Genomic DNA, 22453 nt, shown 5'->3' with positions numbered 1-22453 from the left:
ATAGACTGCAACTCCCATCACCAATGACCATTAGGCATGCTGGCTGGCCTTAATGGGAGTTGGGAGTCCAGCAACATCACATTGGGTACCCCTGCTCTAGCAGCAGCATCCTGCCATTTTGGTCAGTCTTCAAGGGAAGCCCCATGTAGAGTGCCTTGCAGTAATCAATAAATTAGTGTAGCTTGTAGTATGGTGACAAGGCTGCCCTGATCCAGCTAGTTGTAGATGGAAATAAGCACTTCTTCCCAGAGGCCACTTGGGCTTCTATCAGGTGTACCAAGTTGGGCCCCACATTGGGGGGGGGGCTGTCGCACGTGCATGACATCACATGGCCCCGTCGGGCCACATCTGCTGGGATGCTCTAGCCATGGCCCTCCAAGCCTCCCGCCCATCCTGGCGTTTGGGTGATTGTGCCAGTGCTCACCCAGGGGTGGCAGGTGATGGCAGTTCCCCTCAATATTGAAGCCCCTCGCATCCCATATTTCCAGCCCCGCTGGCTTCTAGTGACAGGATTATAGAATCATAGAATTGCAGAGATGGAAGGGACCATGAGGGTCTAATCGCCTACAATGCAGGAATCTTTTCTCCAGCATAGGGCTTGAACCCACTGCCTTGAGATTAACAGTTTCATGCCCTGCCAACTGAGCTATCCCAGTCCATGAACCTTCAGGGTGTGTGCGACTACATGTAGGACAGGTCGGCCACCCAATTCCTGAATTTAGGGACTACCTACCAAGAGCATCTCTGTTTTGCCAGACACTGGTGCTGCATAGCTAATATTATTTTAAAAACTGTGCTGTTTTTATGCACATGTGCTTCATCCTAAGAGCCAATCAGAGGGATGCATAAGCTGCATAAATCAGATTATTATTAGAATAAATACACAAGTAAATTTCACCCAAGTGCAAATTTATCCAGTGTGACCTTTGGACTGTATTTTGGATGTTTGAGAAGGTCACCGTGTTGGGCTGCAGGAGAGAAGCCTATTTTGAGTTTACTCGTATTGATGGAATTTCTCTCTGTTTTTAAAGGCCTTTCATATAATTTGGCTTAAGACAAGCCGCATAAGAAAAGGCAATGCACAAAGCCCAAGAACAACCTTGACAGCATTTCTAAAAATAGAGAGCTTGCAGTTAGAGCACTAAACCTGGACATAAATCAAAAGATATTATTTATTCAGCATGTGTGTATGCACGCACAATGCACTCATGCAAACACACACGCAAGCACATGCTCCATATGCAGCCACTAGTCTTTAAAATACCTGAGCATCAAATATTTTACCTATCAGTCCCTTTCATTGATCAACCTAACAGTACTGTTTTTCCCTACAGCCTCCTCCCAACACATTGTGATTGCACTTATCACTCAGTAAAAACAATAAAAGATATCAATAGGCTTGGAAGGATAGCCACTAAACAAATAAGAAAGGATGAGTTAGGAGCTTATGGGAACAGATGGGAATTGTTAAATTGACAGTAATATGAAAGAAACGTGGAATTATAAAGAAAGATTAGACAGTTGGAAGCTGGTTGCGCATAATATAAAAAGAAAAACTGGGATAGCAGAGATTGGAATAGATTTAATTTTAAATAACTAACTGTAAGAAAGGATAAACATGACCTCTTTTATTACCTATTTATTACTAATGCAGTTTTTGGTACTCTTTGTGATGTAGCTGAATAGAAACATTTTAAGTGTTGAGACTGCAGGAGTGCACAGTTTGAAAGTACTGTATTTTTCTGTATATAAGATGCCCCTGTGTATAAGATTACCCCTATTTTGGGGGACTACAAATGGGGGGGATTGCCCAGAATTGTTGAGCTTTTTTTGCAGGGGGGGGTGTTGCTGACCACCACTGACAATAGCAAGAGCTGCCAAAGCCTCCAATTGACTGCCCGATTGCCGCCAGCAGCCACCAATCTCCTGCACAATTGCCGCGGCGACAGGCTATCAACAGCAACCCTTGCTGCAGCCACCAATCACCTGCCCTATCACTGCTGACACTCCTGCTCACAGCAGCAACCAATCGCCAGTCCGCCCTCTGCACTATCCATATATAAGACAACCCCCAATTTCTAACATAATTTTTTAATAAAAAAAACCTCGTTTCATACACTGAAAAAATACGGTATGTTTGCATGTGGAAACTATTTACAATTATTCATATATTTCAAGTAATTATCCATAGGCTTACAGATAAGAGGGAGAGAGAGAGGGGAAAAAATGGGAATCATATTGCAAAACAAGCCCCATTTTATGTTTGTCAAGATATCTCAGTTGAAATTCATGAGAGATTTGATCATTAATTTTGCATTTTGTTGTTTGTGTGGCAGTAAATATTGTACATCTAGCCTTGCAGCTGGGGACTGAATGGAAATCTGTGCAGGCAGATGTTGTGCTCACTATGATCTGAATTGACAGGATCTAAGAAACCTCCCAGTGCTGGTATTAATGAGCAAATTATATATACTTTTAGTCGAGGGTGAACCATCCAGAAAAGAAGAAAAATCCTGGGTAAGAAGTCTCCAGACAAATCTCCTATTACATGTAGTCCAGAGGAGGCCCAGATTTTTTACAGTAATGAAGGCCATTCTATAGAAGGACAACAGAAGCATCACTGGAATACTGTGGTACCTCGGGTTAAGTACTTAATTCGTTCCGGAGGTCCGTTCTTAACCTGAAACTCTTCTTAACCTGAAGCACCACTTTAGCTAATGGGGTGTCCAGCTGCCGCCGGAGCACAATTTCTGTTCTCATCCTGAAGCAAAGTTCTTAACCCGAGGTACTATTTCTGGGTTAGCGGAGTCTGTAACCTGAAGCGTCTGTAACCTGAAGCGTCTGTAACCCGAGGTACCACTGTACTGATTCCTCTGCAAGGCAGAGTATATTCTCAGAATGATTTCTAGTGGCAAAAAGAAACAAAACATACGGCTATGCATTCATTAGGGTAAATATTTGTTACGGGGGGATATAATTGTATGAATTCTCCACTCTAAATGTATTAGTGCTGCACGGGAATGACTGTATTGATATAAATTTATTTGTAGCAGCAAGAAATGAAGAAAAGGCGGTTTTGTATACAAGAGGTGGGGAATGTAGGAACATACAGAGTCTTCCCCACCTCCTGCAATTGTAAAAGCATTGTGCAGTGAATTGAATTCAAAAGCAGGGATGCTTTATTTCTGCAATTATACTTGACCTAAATGGTTATAAAAGGTTGTGCTATCGGAGTTATTGACATGGCAGGAGGTCACCCAGGCAGCTCCAGTTATTGGGCAGCTGATAAATGGAGTGGATAAGTATGCAAGTGCACAATATTTGTTGAGAAGGGAGTAACCACTACAGAGCTGAGTAGATACCTAGCCAAGAGGTGATGATATCAGGGATTCGTTCCATACATTTTGAAAGCACTTGACACTGGCTTTCATTATCGAATTTGAAACACACTTAAATGGAATAACAGGGGAGAAAACTGATGAAAGCCAGAGAAAATATCCAGAACATTTCCTCTGCCCTGATTGCAGCCTCTGATCTCTTATCTCCATCTGTCCTTTAACGCTGTCAAGCTATGGAGGCTGTATCCAATTGGGAAATACAGGAACATATGGTGCCCTTCAGATTCACTAACTCTTGTATATTTCAACACACGGAATGTCCTTCTGGCCTTTTGAGTTAGTGTCCCTCTTTTTCTTAAAGATGCCATTGTTTTCTGACCCTCCTTTAAAGAGAAGCATGTATAAAATAAAACAGCACTCAGAGATGCAGAAATTAAATAGGCAAAGCTTTTCCAGACAGTATCTTGCACCACTTCCATGTGCATAAATAAAGGGACACCAGTGTTCTTGTACCTGTAGCAAAGCCTCACCAGGAGAACTTCTTCCTTGCACACTTGCCTTGCAGAGTATGCCTGCTTCTCTAATGGTTACCACCACCAGCTCTGTGGGAGTCTGCAGGCTACCTTCACCCCAGACAAGGATGAATTAGTAAACTATTAGACCATGAAATTGTGGACCAGTGGGCCTTGCTCTTCCAGCCAATCCCTTGCAATTTATCCAGAGTGTAAAGCCAGCTCTCTAGCTCTGTTTCTTCCCAAGAACAGATCAACAGTTCCCCAACAACACAATATTTCTAGCCTGTTTATGAGTGCGTTTTAAGGAAGACCAGCTTCTCTGAGCAGTGCATAGTAAAATCTGGCATGGATGCCCGATGGAAAGGAGGAGACAAAGCAGCAAGGGCAGCCCAGACTCTTTCCTCTCTCATTGGCCTCTTGAGAACCACAGTCACATTTGTCAGGTATATGAGCCCGTCTCATGTTTTCCAGGTAGCCATCTTAACCACCCTTGTGTATTTGAATAAAACTGGTGGAGATAGCTGATTGCCTGACTTAAATGGTGAGGGCCTGGAGAACAGTGCTCCTCTGTCACAATACCCACATTCCCGAGAGGGTGAAGCAGACACAAAGATGGCTAAACTGAAACGTGAACGGGTGCAGTGCTGATGGAGACACAGCCTGCAAGAAAGAGGACAGTCTTTGGGTTGTATCCAACAAAGTTGTAACCTTTTGTGGCATCTGTACATTCCCTGTATCTGCTCCAGGGGATAGGAGGTGCCCCCAGAAAAGATTTGGGAGAGGACAAGCAGAGGAACAAGTCCCTTGGTTACCCCCCCACCCCTTTTATATAATACATATTGTAGTAGGTTGTCTAGAGAACATTAGCTACTGGGCGACTAAGCAATGCAGTAATATATATACACACACACACACACACACACACACACACACACATATATATATATATATATCCCTTGATTTTCAATGAAAATTGGTTCTCAAAAAAACTTATAATTAAATTCCAGCACAATATTGCTGGTGGTGATGGGGAGGCAGTAATTGCTGATGATAATGATTTCAGGACCTTTTCTCCAGAGGTTGGGGCAGGGAATATACAAAAAGAATCAGAGGTGGGCTGCCTTATGGTTACGATGTCAATTCATACAAGCAGCCGTAAGTAGCAGCGTAAGGTATGATACTATTATTACACAAGTGTAATCAAAGGAAATATTGCTACTGTTTCAGAAATGACAGATGGTTATTGACTCTGGTCTCAATGGGGAAAAATTAGGACCTTTGACATATACTGTTTGCCTTGATTGATGAAAAACAGCTGTGTATACTCAGGAATCAGCATGGCACACTTGGTACCTGCCACTTCCCTGTGTTTTATTATTTTTGTCTCCCGACTGGAAGCCTGCACAGATCGTCCACTCTAATGCAGTACAGCGGTACCTCGGGTTACAGACACTTCAGGTTACAGAAGCTTCACATTACAGACTCCGCTAACCCAGAAACAGTACCCCGGGTTAAGAACTTTGCTTCAGGATGAGAACAGAAATCGCACAGCGGCAGCGCAGCGGCAGCGGGAGGCCCCATTAGCTAAACTGGTACCCCAGGTTAAGAACAGTGTCAGGTTAAGAACGGACCTCCAGAACGAATTAAGTTCTTAACCCAAGGTGCCACTGTACTAGTATAATACCTGGCATTGACTGTTAAGGTGGCTTGTGTGAGTTGACACTGTTAGCATAATATCATACACTGACAGTTAAAGGCTCACCAAATAGAATCTGAAGACTGGGGCCCACTTCAGACATCGCAATAGCCAGGGTGAGGGGACTGGAAGATTTCAAAACCACAGTTGTTTAATCACAGCTAGTCATGTCATCCAACCCAAACCCAACAAACTTAAGACCAGCTTAAAACAATTGGTTGTGAAATGGGCTTGTTTCAAGCAAACCATTGTTAATGGTGTACAGTGGTACCTCGGGTTAAGTACAATTCGTTCCAGAGGTCTGTTCTTAACCTGAAACTGTTCTTAACCTGAAGCACCATTTTAGCTAATGGGGCCTCCCACTGACCCTGTGCCGCCGGAACACGATTTCTGTTCTCATCCTGAAGCAAAGTTTTTAATCCAAGGTACTATTTCTGGGTTAGCAGAGTCTGTAACCTGAAGCGTCTGTAACCTGAAGTGTATGTAACCCGAGGTACCACTGTATATCATGGTGGGAATGAGTCCTGAGATCCTATCTCCCCTCTTTGACTGTGAGGAAATTGGGAGCTTTCACTTCCATTTTTAATTAAACACAGCCTTGTCATGTCATCCAAACCTGATGAACTTTGGCTAATTCTAACAAATGTTTGTTCAACACCTACCAACTTCAAACCATGGCTTATGAAGCTGGTTTGTCTCAACAAACTATGTTAGGCCTAGCCACAGTTTAGGGAAATGCTATTCTGCACGTCATCAAAAAGGAGCAGGAAGCTGCTGATCCAGCTGAACTGGAGGAGGAGAGTGGAGCTGGAACAAACCTGGAACTATACAGCTTTCCCCCATCATGATAAGCCATGGCTTGTCATGACCTCAAAGCCAGTTCTGTCTTTTTAGGGAAATTTAGTAAATTTAGTCAACAGATGCCAGACACAGGCAAGGTATTTTACACATTTAGGTGCTTGGTGCTTTGAATACAATTTTGGAAAAGCTGAAAAGCAAGACCATAAAGTAAACTGAAGACTTTGCCATCCATAACCAGTTGTTCTGAAAAACTGCAGAACCAAGTATTTCAAGATTCTGTATTGTATCAAGAGATTCGTCTCATTCACTCCAGAGAAGCTTCCATTGTTCAATTGTTCATTGTTCAATTGAAGCTTCAGTTGTTACCGATGCTGCAAACAAAGCCCTAAATGAAGCTATGGTTGCATGTGTGGTTCTTGCTCCTTTGCAAATGTTGCCTGTTTGTATTATGTCTGTGGAGTATTGCCAAGTCCTTTGAAAAATGTAGTAAAAGATGCATTTATTTAACAAATTGTATACTGCTTAACTGTAAATAAAATCTCTAAGCAGTTGGCAAAGAACATGAAATATACATTAAAACTGTCAATAAAAATCAAAATTAAAAAACAAGTTTACTAAAAAGGAAAATTAATAAACACTTTAAAGTATACATTCCAAGCAAAAATTATGGATCACATCAACTTTACGTGTCTGGGTAGGTTTTTGTAAACAGAAAAGGTTTTAAGAATACAGTGAAGGCACCTTCCTAATTCCAGGGAATTCCAGGGTGTAGATGCTGCCACATTAACAGATAAGTTCCTTACAAATGTGGAAGAGACATTATGTGGCACTTGTCAAAGTGGTTGTGTGGACAAAGAGATGAAGCAAAAGGAGTGTGTGTGTGTGTGTGTGTGTGTGTGTATGTGTATGTATATATGGAGAGTTGGAAGAAAGTGGATATCAGATTTTGATGACATTTTCAGCCAGGCATAGGCAAACTCCGGCCCTCCAGATATTTTTGGGACTACAATTCCCTTCATCCCTGACCACTGGTCCTGTTAGCTAGGGATGATGGGAATTGTAGTCCCAACCATCTAGAGGGCCAGAGTTTGCCTATGCCTGTAAATTTAGGTAGTATGGAAACTCCTTGACACTCATTAGAAGCATTGCAGCCTTCCTAGCCAACTCCCCCCCCTCCACCTCTTACAAATACACATATGCAACTAGATCTAAAACAGCGTGACTAGTAAAAGCAAGTGTCTTCTTGGGAATAGAGGAATATGCGTTTAATTTAAAACGCATAACTGAGCGAAACCAAATGGCACTGTTGATTTCCACAAAGTATTGGGCACCTTTATTCTTGATGCCCCTGTGAATATAATTTCAATAAGCAGCTTTTTGATGTACCGTATTTTTCGTCCCATAGGACGCTCTGTCCCATAGGACGCACCTAGTTTTTTGGGGGGGGAAATAAAGGGAAAATTTTTTCCCTTTATTTCCCCCCCAAAAGCAGGTCAGGGAAACAGAACCAGGTCGAGGAAGAGTGGGATGGCGGCGCTGCGCCTCCCTGCTGTCCCCCGAGCTTGTGGGGCTGGCCGATGTCTGCCCCGCCCGCCGGGTGGCAGGCTGCTATCTGCAGCATGGGGAGCCCTGCGGGGAACTCCTGCAAGGCTCCCCACGCTGCGGATGTCTGCCTGGCGCGGGGGGCGCTCTGCTTCAGGGCGCCCCTCGCGCTGGGCAGCAGGCTGCTATCCGCAGCGTGGGGAGCCTTGCGGGGAACTCCTGCAAGGCTCCCCACGCTGCGGATGTCTGCCTGGCGCGGGGGGCGCTCTGCTTCAGGGTGTCCCTCGCGCTGGGCGGCAGGCTGCTATCCGCAGCGTGGGGAGCCTTGCGGGGAACTCCTGCAAGGCTCCCCACGCTGCGGATGTCTGCCTGGCGCGGGGGGCGCTCTGCTTCAGGGCGCCCCTCGCGCTGGGCGGCAGGCTGCTATCCGCAGCGTGGGGAGCCTTGCGGGGAACTCCTGCAAGGCTGCCTAGGCTGCGGATGTCTTCCTGAAGCCTGGAGAGCGAGAGGGGTCGGTGCGCACCGACTCCTCTCGCTCTCCAAGTTTCAGCAAAAGCCTGCATTCACCCCATAGGACGCACCCAGATTTCCCCTTCATTTTTGGAGGGGAAAAAGTGCGTCCTATAGGGCGAAAAATACGGTACTTTGTCATAAATAGAGCTGGCCCTACCAGTAGATAAGAGTTACATGATCCCCTCAGGCAGCAGATTTGGGGCAGCAACTGCTCAGTTTATTAACGTTATACTTCTACTCCCAGAGTGTAGTGCTTATGAGGCATTTTGGGGTGGACAGGACACCACTTGTTGTTCCACCTCAGACAAAGCAGTAGGTGTTGAGCTGGTCCTGTTTATGGAATGCCTAGTGAAAGGTCATTTACTGAACAATATGAAATTGCTAGAAGGGTGTAGGAGTATTCTTGAGGGTTTTTTAAAATTAAAAATAATAATACCAGAAACAAAACAGTAGCAAGCAGGCTTTCATCCCAAATTGCATTTTCTTTAGACCATTGCATGAAAGGCTGTTTTATTTCCATTATCTTCTACCCCTTCAGATTTCAACTGCAGGTACATTACATCTGCTGGTCCTCAACTCCTGTATAAACTCATAGCTGTTCTATTTCATCTTTTTAATAAAGCTTAAATGTTTTGTTATTTGTAGCATCATTTCTTTCACTGGCATCCCTCAGCAGTGCAGTTGGTGGGCACTAAGGGACAACAAGCAATATGTCACTGCAGTTAAAGAGCAGAACAATTAATTTTCATCTTAGGAGGTTATTAATAGCGAACAAAAAGTGCCATGTTGCTCTTGTTGGTCTGCATCGTACAAATTATATGTTTCATTCAGCCAAACTTTTTTTTTGAGACAAGCTAGTAAGGCTATAATTTTTTTATGACTTACAGAGGGTGATAAAGAGAAGTTAGTTGGAAGTGAAATGTTCATCACAGTTTATATGAATCCTGCAATTTTTGGGAAAGACATCTCAAAGGCGACGAGAGCAAATCTGCAAGAAAATATTTCAGGGTCTGCTTTTGCTGCAAACAAAGCCTTAAACAAGGCTATGGTCACCACTTTTTCCTTTGCAGATGTTGCCTTCACTGTCACCTCAGGTGTCCCGGCACCTCAATAATAATAGTAGTAGTAGTAGTAGTAGTAGTAGTAGTAGTAATAGTAATAGTAATAGTAATAGTAATAGTAATAATAGTAATAGTAATAATAATAAAATCCAGCCAGATGGGGGGGATATAAATAAATTTATTATTATTATTATTATTATTATTATTATTATTATTATTATTATCCTAAAAACAGAATCCTTCCAGATTCTACACCAACGCCACTGACGCAAGCTCCACTGAGCAGAAGAGTACAACTACAGAAGTCCCTTGAAATGCAACAAAGAACATGAAGGCTCAGATGTGACTATCAAAAATAATTCTCCCTGAACTGCTGTATTTTCCATCTTGTGAGCCTGCTGTGTATAGAGGCTGACCCCAAGGACCAGCAGATTTTCTCTACACAGGTGCAAACCTCCCTTCTCCCCCATGTACACATTTGAGAGCTAAGGGCTCCTAGTACTACTGCTAGCCCCCTAGCACTATGCAGTACAGCCAAGTAAGGCCTCAGGCCAATTAAACGGGCAGCAGGGCAGATTCCAAGACCATACAGCTTCCTCTCTCTGCCTCCAATACCCAAACGTTAAGTGTAGACTGCTGCAGGAGAAAGCCTATGTGTAGAAAGTCTATGGGTGCATAGGCTTTCCAGAGTTGATGTAGGGCACAGTTTTCCAACAAAGTTAGTGTACACACATGGGGTGGAATTCAGCGTTGTGCGAAGGAGAGTGCACTGTGTCTCTTGCGCACTGTGTTCATGTTGCATGCAAAAGTATCTACGGAAACCCAACCACATTTTTCATTTTTATAAAACAGGGAGGGCAGGCGGCGGGGGGGGGGGCGGGAGAGAACCTGAAACTCTCCAGATGTTGCTGGACTCCAGCTTCCACAATCCCTGACAATTGGCCATACTGCCTGGGGCTGATGGAGAGCCAGAAGTCCCCCACCTATTCTATAACATGGAGTGGGAGGTTGGTTGCTTAACCCTTTCCTAGCCTATGCGATTTGCACCATAAGCAAATAATTTGCAAATTGTGCCACCTGGATTTGGCAGACTAGAATATGGCAACCCTACCTGGAGAGCGGATTAGGGTTGGGGGATGGGTGCCATCTCTCCACTCTGCTAAAAAGAATGTTTTGGAAGGGAAGGGAAGGGGAGGGGAGGGGAGGGGAGGGAAGGAAAGGAAAGGAAAGGAAAGAGCCCAATTCCAGTGCTTTAGAACTGTATGCTCCACCTGATCGAGAGATATTAGAATTAATTATTATGTCATTTTAAATAGAAACAGCATCTTCTGATCTTTCTGTTTTTAAAAGGTGGAATTCAGTCCCATATGAATGTGTTTCCTCAGTTTAATTGTGCAGTCTACTTGCCTGAGCAGCTATAAGCAAGGGAATTGTTCATGTGTAAAGCTCCAGAGACAGGAAACCACTTGACTGAGAAGCTAGGAAATCCCCATGAGCAGCAAACTCAGCCCTCCCTTCCCCGGCAGTGTCACTTAAATTCTACTAGACTGACCTTTGCTCAGTTCCATAGCTGATTTTCAATATCAAGGTTTATATTTCCCTAATTATGTATTAGTTGAGACTTTTTTTTGCAGGCAGACTGGAGAGAATGCTTCTGGGCATGTGCAGTGTGCCTTTCAATTACAGCCAATTTACACATCAAATGGTGATTATTCCCAGGCAGATTTGAGTCCCAGTGCCTTGCATTATTTGCAAGCAAAACTCCCTCTCTCTTATACCCCCAAAAATCTCCATATGTAATGTTACAGGAGATATCCTATATGACCATTTTGAAAATGAGTATTTTTTTATTGCAACATTTTTTCTTTTTTATTATTTGTTCTTTTATTTATTGAAACCTTTCCCCTGAAATGTTTTTCAAAGAAACACAAAGAGGGAGCATGGGGGGTAGAGTACTGGAAAAGATAAGGGCAATAAAAAGGGGTGAGAGTTCAATTCATTGTGTGAGACAACGAGTGTGTATCTTTGAATAAAAAAAATTCCTTCCAGTAGCACCTTAAAGACCAACTAAGTTAGTTCTTGGTATGAGCTTTCGTGTGCATGCACACTTCTTCAGATTTTCGTGCATTCACACGAAAGCTCATGCCAAGAACTAACTTAGTTGGACTTTAAGGTGCTACTGGAAGGATTTTTTTTTATTTTGACTATGGCAGACCAACACGGCTACCTATCTGTATCTTTAAATACTTATCTTTGACCAGTAGGTCAAGAATAATCGCTCACCCATCCGAGGTGGGCGCCATTTGCGGACCGGCAAGCGGTACCCCTGATCTTGCCCGCTTTCCCGGCGCCGCGGAGCTTAGGGGGTTCTTGGAAAAACCCCAGTTTAAATGAGTCAATCCGCGACGCCGGCTGGGGCGGGACCACAGGAGCGGACCGCTAGTGAGCGGGCTTCACTCTGGTCCGCTCTGGTGGTTTAAAAGGGGGCGGAGCCAGCGCTCGGTGAGCAGTCGGCCCCAGAGTTCCCCCAGCTCATGAGTTGGGTTGTGACAGCATAATGGCAAAAATGATGAAGTGGGTCCCTAAATCCATTATCAGGTTAAATATGGGTCCCAAATAGGGGTATCTATAGGAATGTTTCAGTGAAGCAGGCAAAGTAAAACAATGAAAGGAGGAGGAAGCCTTGCTTCTTTCCAAAAAAAATGAGAAAAAGCAGTGTCTGTACATATTGCCTCATCTCAGGTTCTACAAATGCTATAAACCGATTCTTTATTATAAAAGCTGGAAATCTGGATATTCTGGTTCACCAGATCAATGGGCAACAGCCCCCTTGCCCCCCCCCCCATGGAAGCCCACAGTCCCAAGTCTGAAAAGACAGAAAAGTACTGACAAAATGGGAGTGGATTGGATGACTAGTTCTAGCCCAGCTCAGACAAAATATTTCTCTTTCTGTCATAGGAATTTGTAGCAAGCCTGTTCTTTTTAAAAATAATAATTGATTTGGGCAATGTTTCTGATGGCAGGATTCCCCCCTCCAGTAATATTTTTTTTGTTTAATTGAAACATTTTCTATAAAATATAATGATAATGATAATAATAATAATAATAATAATAATAATAATAATAATTCAATTGGCAACATCACTTAGATTCAAAACAAGACAGGCAAGGAATTTGACTCTAGTGTTGAGGAATCAGCCTCCTGAGGGGATTCTCCACGCTGCTTAGGAGAAGCGTTTAATACGCGGCTTCAGAGTACAGAGAATTTTACCACAGCACGGGGTTATGACTACACTTAATTAGAATTGCATGTATTAAAAGACACATTTGCATTCCCAGACTCCTCCTGGAGCAGCTCAGACGCAGCTGTGCAATTCTAACAGGCAGAGGAAATTTATTTTTATTCCCCCTCTCAGCGGTCCGAGGCAAACATTAGTTCCACAGCACAACAAGCACTGAATGTGCAGATAACATGGTGCTCAGGCAGAGTGAACTATAGAAGGAAGTGCCTGAAGCAATGTTCATTGCAATCTTCAGTATCAAATGTTAAAAGATAAGTACAAATGGCTGAGCTAGTCCATGAAACTCCCATCTGTAAGCTTCTAGGCTTTTCCCTTTCTTGCCCTTTTGCCAATAACTTTTCTTTTAATTTTATTCCTGTAAATCGACTGCTCAGTCATTTACTCTATTCCAGGAATGGGAAACCTTGGGCCCAGGGGGCAAATGTGGTTCTCCAGATCTGTCTGGCTCTCAGGACTCCAGTTCAAAGCTTGCCTTGTTTCCTAGCTACTTTTGCGATGTGCCTTTGTAGCTTGGTTTTATGCCCGGGATGAACCATGGTTAAGAAAGGGTGCTGGCTTCACTAATAATGCCAAGCCACAGTAAATGCAAGCCAAGGTTCCTAAACCAACAAGAAATCATGGGATTCACACTGTGGTTTGTTGGCAGAAAGCAAACCATAGCTAAACTTCTTAGCAGGATTCAGAGAGTGTGAAACCATGGTTTATAAACAATAGTTTCGTATTATGTGTGAACCAGGTCTATGTGCCTCACAGTGTGCTCTCTTATCCTATTCAAATCTATCTCCTGAATTCAACCATAGTCATTCTGTTGACCTCCCCTTCTCAGCTTCTTAAGGGCTGTCTTCCCTTAACCCCAGTCCCATTTGCTCCTGTTTCTATTGAGTTCTTTTAAAAAACAACAACAGACACTGCATCTTCATAACATCCTCTGTTACCCCAGAGACACCCCTCCCGGTACTGTGACATGGATCCTGCTCTGTAACATTAGGCTACTACACCCAGCCACTATCTATGCAACTCTTTGGGCCAGGTTGGTAGAAAAGGGTGTTTTCTGAGAGATGGGCTGAACCTGGTGTTTGCCCTCTTGTAACCACTGTAGCTCTATTGTTGAAACACTTCTTATGGTGCACTCAGCAAACATGCTCTCTGCAACCTTGAGAGAGTGAAACAGACCTGCATTCCCACAGGTGATATTAGTTGCATGGGAGCAACCAGAAACAACTGTCTTTTTTTATAAGGCTGCAATGATAGCAACTGTTTACTTTGGGGGAAAGGTAATGGTTTTGTTGTTGCCACATTTTGTTCATTCTTTATTCCCTTTTGAATATTTAACTCTGCTTTTCTACTAGAAGTCTACAAAAAGCCACACTAAAACATGACAACTATGAGGAAATGTAGCAGCAATCATGATTAAAGCAATGAAACAGAAGCCAGTGGGGAGGGGGATAATTAATAAATAAAACAGAGCCAGAAAAACCATAAAATTAGGAAAAAACATTTTAAAAAGCAAGTACAACTATTCTAAGCTACAATAACAGTCAATTGATTTTGACAAACAAAGAAGCCCTCCTCTCAAATGCAGTCTGGTTTAGGTACCATATGTCCATTAAAAATGTGTCTGCACCTGTCAGGGCAGCAATATACCTCTCTGCTCAATTACATCAAAATGCATCCTCATGCAATCTGTAGTTTTAAGCCCCAAGACAAAAAGCCTGGGAAATGTGACCACCATCAGCAGGTTTGCAAGGCAGAATACTAATAACTGCATTGAAGTGCTTGAAGGAGAAGGCAAGGTTCATATTTCACTCTTAGTTAATAAAGCATGGCCGGCCCTGTCATTAGGCAGATGGAGGTGAGTACAAAACGTGCTGTGCAGGTCATGGTAACACACAATCTCTCTCTCTTTCTGTAAAGTTGTTTCTTATTTCATTTTATAATGTACTGTATATAAAACAGAAAGAGCAATTACAGCAACAAATAAACATTAAAAGATGGAAAACAAAGCTTTAAAATAGGCATGCAGAGTGAGTTAAAATAGCAAAGTCCAAGGAAAGATTATCAATGTTATCAGATCATCAGTATAGTTACAGATTTGCCAGACTTGTGACAAGGGTTGTCTTGAAAATGATGGTTCCGCTGCACATGTCATAAAGGAATGCCAAATCGTATCAAAAGTGCCTGGAGATTCTAGTCCTTGTCGAAATCTCAAATGATATGTGATTCCACCCCCACCCCCCATTATAGCTCTATTCCACAGTGAGCGTTACTAAGCATCCAGTGTAAGATTTCCACTGACTTGCAATTACTATTCATGCTTCCAATATCATATACAAGACCAATTCTTTTGACGATATAGTAACTAGCTAGATATTGTGCCTTGTTTTTCATTTATCTGCACTTGATTCGGAAAAGCTCTCCACCCCAAAACATGCAACCCTAAAGCAGAGCTCTGCTTCAAGAGGAACTTTTGACAGAGAACAGAGATTGAGATCAAACCACTGCCTGCTCTTTTCCGCTTTGCCCTGTCTGGGTTTCATATGTTTTTCTTCTTATGCCTTGACCACACTTAAATTATTCATGGCTTCCCTTACATTTTATGGGAAGCTGGATTAATAAATCATTAAGAGAATAAAGATGGATGAGCACCCGTTATATGGGCAAAGACTACTGGAAGCTGCATCATCGAGATGTCAGATTTCAATTCTGCAAACGTTCAAAACTGTGCTCCGGGTTTGGCTCTGAGCTCCATTTTCTGTCTTTTGGAGCAACTAATCTATGTTACATCAGACATGGAAGTTTTGTACCAGTGTCCCTTTCTCTAAGTAATGCTGGCAATTGCATGTTGGGGAAGGAAGAGATGATGAGGGGAGAGACCATGGCTCATGGTAGAGAACATGCTTTGCATATGGAAAGTTCCAAGGCACCGCCAGTCAAAAAACAGATCAGGTGGAAGATGATAGGAAAGACACCTGCTTGGAATTCTGAAAATCTGGTTCTGGTCCTAGTAGGCAATATGGGGCTAGACACACAATAACCCCTCCTGGTACAAGGCAGTTTCCTATATGTCTTCAGCAGCCAGCATTCTCTGGTTAAAAGGAAGGTCTGCAGTGTACAGTGTCTGTGTGCCATATTTTATTGAGGCCGTATTCTACTTGAAGGCCTGTCTGCTCCAAGTTTGATTTAAAAATAAAGAAGGGTGTGGAAAAATCATACGACCGCTTTGAAAAACGGTGCAGGAAGCAACCACACAATGCTTCCCATGTAATTCTATGCACAAAGGCCCACTGGGAGCATATCAGAATGGCTGCCCCTCAAACTGTCCTGTCTCATGGCGTATAACTTACCTCAAGTGCTGGGGGATACTGTGTCGTCTAAGGTGGATGGCATAGTTGGTTTGGAAAGGCCTATCAATTCATGAGGAATTCCTAATTTCTAACCATCAGTAGCAAATGAAATGAAAACAATGGATACAAAGTTTTAATGTGCCATAGGAGTTGGTATAAGCTCCTGTCCGAGCAACATTAATCCTTTAAGTAGCTTCATTTAAAATAAAAAATAAAAATGCTAATATTGGTGAAGGAGGAATGGAATATTAAATTACATTATTTAAGTTAACATCTAAGAAAACAGTTTTTGTAATGGCAAGCATATTTTGTGCTTGACAACCTACTTGCCATTACAAAAACTGGAGGCTAAAGTAAGCATAGCATGTCACACTATATGAACTGATTTTTTTAATGCCATAATGAAGTGCCCAATACACAAAATTTGACATGCCTTTGTGGGCTGTGCAATTGGGGTGTCTTTTGTGAAGAGGTTGGTTTATTTTGGACTCGGTAGTAAATCAATAAGCATTAGGCCAGGAATAGCACTGGTGGAATTGCTGAATAAGTGAAACAAAAGAAAATGTAAGTCCCATTTTCTCTTTCATCTCTTAGACTGCAATCTTAACCCCACCTACCTGGGCTTAAGCCCTTCAGTGTCTTCAGTGGGACATACATCTGAGAAAACATGGTTAGAATTTCAAAGATGAATTTCACCCAAAGACATAAATTATAGAGGCCACCAGTTTCTTTTCAAACAAAACTTAGGAAGCGCCCATGACTTTTTTTGCTTTGTTTAAATATTTTAATTTCAAATAAAACCATCACACGAAGGTGAACCACATGTATAAATCATGGCTACAGTATCTGTAGGGACGCGGGTGGCGCTGTGTGTTAAACCACAGAGCCTAGGACTTGCCGATCAGAAGGTCGGCGGTTCGAATCCCCGCAACAGGGTGAGCTCCTGTTGCTTGGTCCCTGTTCCTGCCAACCTAGCAGTTTGAAAGCATGTCAAAGTGCAAGTAGATAAATAGCGAGATGAGCACCACAACCCCAGAGTCAGTCACGACTGGACCTAATGGTCAGGGGTCCCTTTACCTTTACAGTATCTGTAACAAGCAAGCAAGCATCTCAATAGTATCTAGAGCAGGGGTTGGTAATGTGGTGAGCACAATGGCACCTAGAGGTTTTTCCCTGACACCTACAAAGCCTCTCTCCTGCACTGACCCCTTATTCAAGAAGCAGTTATGCTGCTTACCTTTCTCTCTTGTGAAAAGAACATAGAGCTGAAGGAGGAAGTTGGAAGAGAGGCACTCTTTCTCACTTCCACCTCTATGTGCTTTTCAACACTCAGATTAATTCTACTATATCTGATTTTTACCCAGATCTCCTATCTTTCTTTCTTGGCTGGGTGGTGGAGGAAAGCTGATTTAGGGGAATGAATAAAAAAGTTACCAGCAGGGGTGTCAGTCAAACACAGGGACGCGAGTGGCGCTGTGGTCTAAACCATAGAGCCTCTTGGGTTTGCCAATCAGAAGGTCGGCGGTTCAGATCCGTGTGATGGGATGAGCTATGTCCCAGCGTCTGCCAACCTAGCAGTTCGAAAGCACATCACTGCAAGTAGATAAATAGGTACCGCTGTGGCAGGAAGGTAAATAGCATTTCCGTGCACTCTGGCACTTGTCATGGTGTCATGCTGTTTAGTCATGCTGGCCACATGGCCTGGAAAGCTGCCTGTGGACAAACGCCGGCTCCCTTGGCCTGAAAGCGAGATGAGCGCCACACTCCGTAGTCGCCTTTGACCGGACTTAACCATCCAGGGGTCCTTTACCTTTCACACTCAAACATCCAAATGTGCTCACAGGCTTAACTCCTGATCTACGGCAACCCTGGGACTATATTAAAAGCGATTACTGAGAAGAAAAACTTCTCAGTACTCCCTCTTATTCTCCTGAAGCTGGTCCTAAAATTGAATATATTGAGTCTGATCCAATGCTGTCGCTCTGCTGACTGAAGGGTCTTTGATTGGTTCTGTGGAGTCTCCCATTATCAGAATGGGGAGGAAAGCTATTTCACCTATTTGCCTTCTCAGTTTTCAGCTCCTCTTGCCCCCTACCATGTTGTTTCGAACAGAGTGGCCTGTTTCCAGTGTTTCTCCAGATGACAGTGTATGTTTGTGTACATGTGTAGCTATTTTCTACAATATACAAGGTAGTCTGCAGCAATCTGCATCCTGACCAGTGGCTTGGTGTAGGCAGGTGTTCTCCCAGCTCCCAATACCAAAGGTGGAAATAAACACAGAAATTTGCAATTTATTTATTTTTGGTTCCTTTTGTCAAACCTGCACATTTTAAATTGTCTGTTTACACAAAGATTTACAAAAAGACAGACTTCATTTAACTAAATGATTTAAAGAAACTAATTCAATTAATCATCATTAAACAAACAATTGAAACCAATTAAATTTGAGCCATAATGAAGACATTGATTTTGACTTTGTTAAGCAAGGCAGTCAAGCAAATTAAACACACCTTCTAGAGGCACAGTTTTCACTCTTGATTGTGAATCCTAGAGTGACCACTAAATAGTGATAATGTTTATCAGCCTCTTTGCCAGAAAATCAGAACACAGCCAGCCAACGTAACTGTTTTTAAGAAAGAGATTCAGGAAATTATAGTCAAGGCAGCCAGTCGATAGCCCTGGTCTATTAGGGCAAATGGTCTGTTGGTTTCTCTGCCTTCTTCCCTACCAGTTCCAACAGACGCATTCCATCTCAGATAAACTGGTCCCATAATGTTGGCAGAATGGGAAAACCTTTAGAAAACAACTATGAATTTTACGGCGTGTTACAATATTAAAGAGAACATGCTAAAGACACAGTATAGATGCTATCTTACCCCGTCAAGGCTTTCCAGGAAGTATAAATATATCGTGAGTAACTGTTGGTGTGGGGAAAGTAATGGAGACATGTACCACATGTGGTGGACATGTGGGAAAATAAGAGAATTCTGGGGCCTCGTCTATGATGATCTGAAAAAAATATTTGGAACAACATTTTTTTAAAAGCCAGAAGCGTTTTTGTTAAGCATCGTTGGTAAAGATATCTATCCCAAAAAACTTAAGAGAAATATTTCTATATGCTACGGCGGTGGCCTGAACACTAGTAGCAAAGAACTGGAAAGGGGAAAATGTTCCGACTATAATGGATTGGCAGAATAAGTTACAAGAATATGTGGAAATGGCGCAATTGACCAACAGCCTAAGGGGCAGTTCAAGACAAGAATTTGCACAAAAAAGGAATAAATACAAGAGAAATGTACAAAAATATACCAATGGTTTTTCGTCTATGGCAGCATTTGAATGACCTTGGATAAAGAAATCTAGGAGAAATAAGATTAACGATACAAATTGTTGTAAGACTGTATTAGACAATATATAAAGAATAGATTAATAATGGTAGGTAAATTCACTATTAGAATAAAATGGGAATTGACAGGAAGTCCAAAGTTTTTATTATATTTTTTGTTAATAACTTTTGTTAATAATCTTTGTTAACAACCACATAAAAAGTAGTATAAACACAGCTGAAGCTTAAGGTTTATAACTATGTAAGAAAAGACAAGTATATTTTTGTGTGTGTTTGTGTGTGTATATGATTGAAATCTCAATTTACTCTACGAGATGTACTATATATATGCAATGTACTGTAAGACTATTAATAAAGCTTGTTACATTGCAAAAAAATAATAAAAAAATAAACTGGTCATAATGACTTTGGCTAAGATTGTTAATCATGTAAAAGACTGGAATATGGATATAAAATTTACAGCATGTTATGGTTTAATAGAAAATTATATGAAAATAATATATTGTTGGTATCTAACACTGAGTAAACTGGCAAAAATGTATAAATCTAAATCAAACAAGTGTTGGAAATGTAAAGAGAAAGAAGGCTCTTTTTATCATATGTGGTAGTTTTGTAGTAAGGTTAAAGTTTACTAGGAAATTATATATAATGAATTGAAAAGGATGTTCAAAATAACTTTTCTAAAAAAAACCCCAGAAACTTTTCTTTTGGGAATTATAGGGACCGAAGTACCTAAATTGTATAGAAATTTAGTTATGTATGCTACTACAGCAGCCAGAATACTACTCGCCCCAAAATGGAAAGAAGCAGAAGTCCCAGCAAAGGAAGAATGGATACAAAAACTTACGGAATATGCAGAAATGCCGAAAGTTATCGGAAGAATAAGAAATCAAGATAACAAACTTTTAATGGAAATGGTTTATTGAATATTTACAGATGCAAAGAGATAAAAACATTGGCAGGATTATTGTAATAACCTGCAGTTTCGTAAGAGTATATATCTAAAGTAGATTAATTAAATGAGCAAATTAAATGACATTTGGTTATGCAGAAGAAATTAAAAAATAAATTTAAGGAACCGCTGAAAGAGGGGGAAGGAAGTCAAACTTTGAAATGTTAAATTGATTGTAAAACTAATGAAATGTATAAATCTGAAAAGTATAAATAAAAACTTTTTTTAAAAAATAACAATGTAAAAGAATAGGCCTCGTCAAGGTAAGTCATGGCTTCTCTAGAGGGATAAGTTTGTTTCACCAACATTTTTAAAGTTATTTAAGAGGATCAACAGATAGGTAGTTGAATCTATTCAGTAGACACTCTATATACTTAGAATTCCCAAAAGTTCTTTGCAACACATCACAGACTCCTTTAAAAAAGGCTTAACATCTATAGTATAAGAGCACAGATCTTCCCATAGGCATCTGGTTTGCCACTGTGAGAAAAGGATGCCAGACTAAATGGGCCACTAGCGTGATCCACCAAGCTCTTATTATGTGCTTTTTATGGACTGGTAACTGATAACAAAACAGAAAGACTGTCGGAATACATGAGCAATTTTTACAATGGGGGGAAGTGAATCATAGCTGCATCCCTAAGGATTTGTTTGGGAACAGTGTTATTTAACCTATTTATAAAGGCTCTGGGTGGGGGGATATGTGAATAGGGATTCGGTGAAACAGCAGGCCACTTTAAAATCGCCCACAGTGGTGCTGTTTTCCTCTTGGAAATGGCTTCAACCATTTCCATATCTCAGTTTAAGACTGCAGTGAAGCATGATTTTTATTACTGATTTTCCCTCACATGCCTGCTTGTGAACCTGGAAGGGAGCACATTCTACCACTGAACAATCTGTTGGATGTGGAATTTAACAGCCTCTTTGCCAGAAAATTAGAAGAAAGCCAATGCAGCTGCTTTTAAGAATAGAATTGAAGAAATTATAGTCATGGTAGCCTAACTTTCACCTCAGATATATTGGTACTTGGTGCTCTTTTTTTGGTAAAAAAAAATGAGGTGTCAGTACTCATATATTGATTTTTTAAAAAAGCCATGGGTGCACACTGCTGGTGTATAAACAAAGCCCTGCAGGTACTAATGATTAAGGCATGGTTTTTCTTTCTTTTGCTGGTCTTATAAGTCTCTTTTAACCAGCATTCTAGCTGCTTTAAACAGTAGGAGAAGGGGAGTACGCCCTCTTTCTCTCTTCCACCTTTTCAAGGCTCAGATTAATTCTATTAGTTGGAGTGATGGCACAGACTCAACCAACTGTAACATCTGACCAAACTGAGTTGATACCTGTGTACGTTCACTACATCTATGGAAATACAAAGGCAGAACAGAAAATATATTTTTTTCAATATGAGAGTTGATAAACTGTAACTCCATTAAAACTAATACAGTTGTACCTCGGAAGTCAAACAGAATCCGTTCTGGAAGTCCATTCGACTTCCAAGGTGCGGCTTCTGTTGGCTGCAGGAAGCTCCTGCAGCCAATCAGAAGCCGCAGAAGCCCCGTCGGACATTCGGCTTCCGAAAGAATGTTCGAAAACTGGAACAATCACTTCTGGGTTTCGATCGTTCAGGAGCCGGAATGTTCGACTCCCAAGGCGTTCGGGAGCCAAGGTATGACCTTATGGTTTTGAGCTTTGGAAATCAGCTTTGGGGGGGGGGGGGAGTACTTTACTGGATTGTCTTTGCTTTCTAGTATCTTGTTCAAAATGCCAGCCAGAAGTGCCTCCTTAACAACGTCTTCCTTCTTTAAGTTGCCTGTTTGAAGGATGCTGCTTTGATGTCCCTATTGATTACAATTGGCTCTAGCTGGTGTTGCGCAATTCTTGAACATATTTTGTTTCAAATCCATAAATGCAAAATACTTCACCATTGTCCCCAAGGTGAATCACAGCTTCCAGACGAGGGTAGGATATGCTTTTGGGTGCATGCCCATAGTAAGAGTTTTCTTAATCTAGTAAAACATAAGCCAATAAGAGCCAAATCAAATG

General features: G+C 41.8%; 1 protein-coding gene and 1 long non-coding RNA gene across 3 annotated transcripts in view; both read right to left on the bottom strand.

Annotated features, from left to right (window-relative positions):
- JAKMIP2 (janus kinase and microtubule interacting protein 2) overlaps positions 1-22453 on the bottom strand; it is an 85674-nt gene that overhangs the window by 46683 nt on the left and 16538 nt on the right. The window lies entirely within an intron of this gene.
- On the bottom strand, positions 8885-11801 carry LOC310699241. The gene is made up of 2 exons (XR_014522027.1): positions 11750-11801; positions 8885-9121 (listed from the first exon to the last, which is right to left on the bottom strand). It is a non-coding gene; the product is annotated as an uncharacterized lncRNA (long non-coding RNA).

This window comes from Podarcis liolepis (genome assembly GCF_965112155.1).
Source record: "Podarcis liolepis genome assembly, chromosome: 2".
NCBI classification, from domain to species: domain Eukaryota; kingdom Metazoa; phylum Chordata; class Lepidosauria; order Squamata; family Lacertidae; genus Podarcis; species Podarcis liolepis.
The sequence above is the reverse complement of the archived record's forward strand: the minus strand, read 5'-3'. Positions and strand labels throughout refer to the sequence as shown.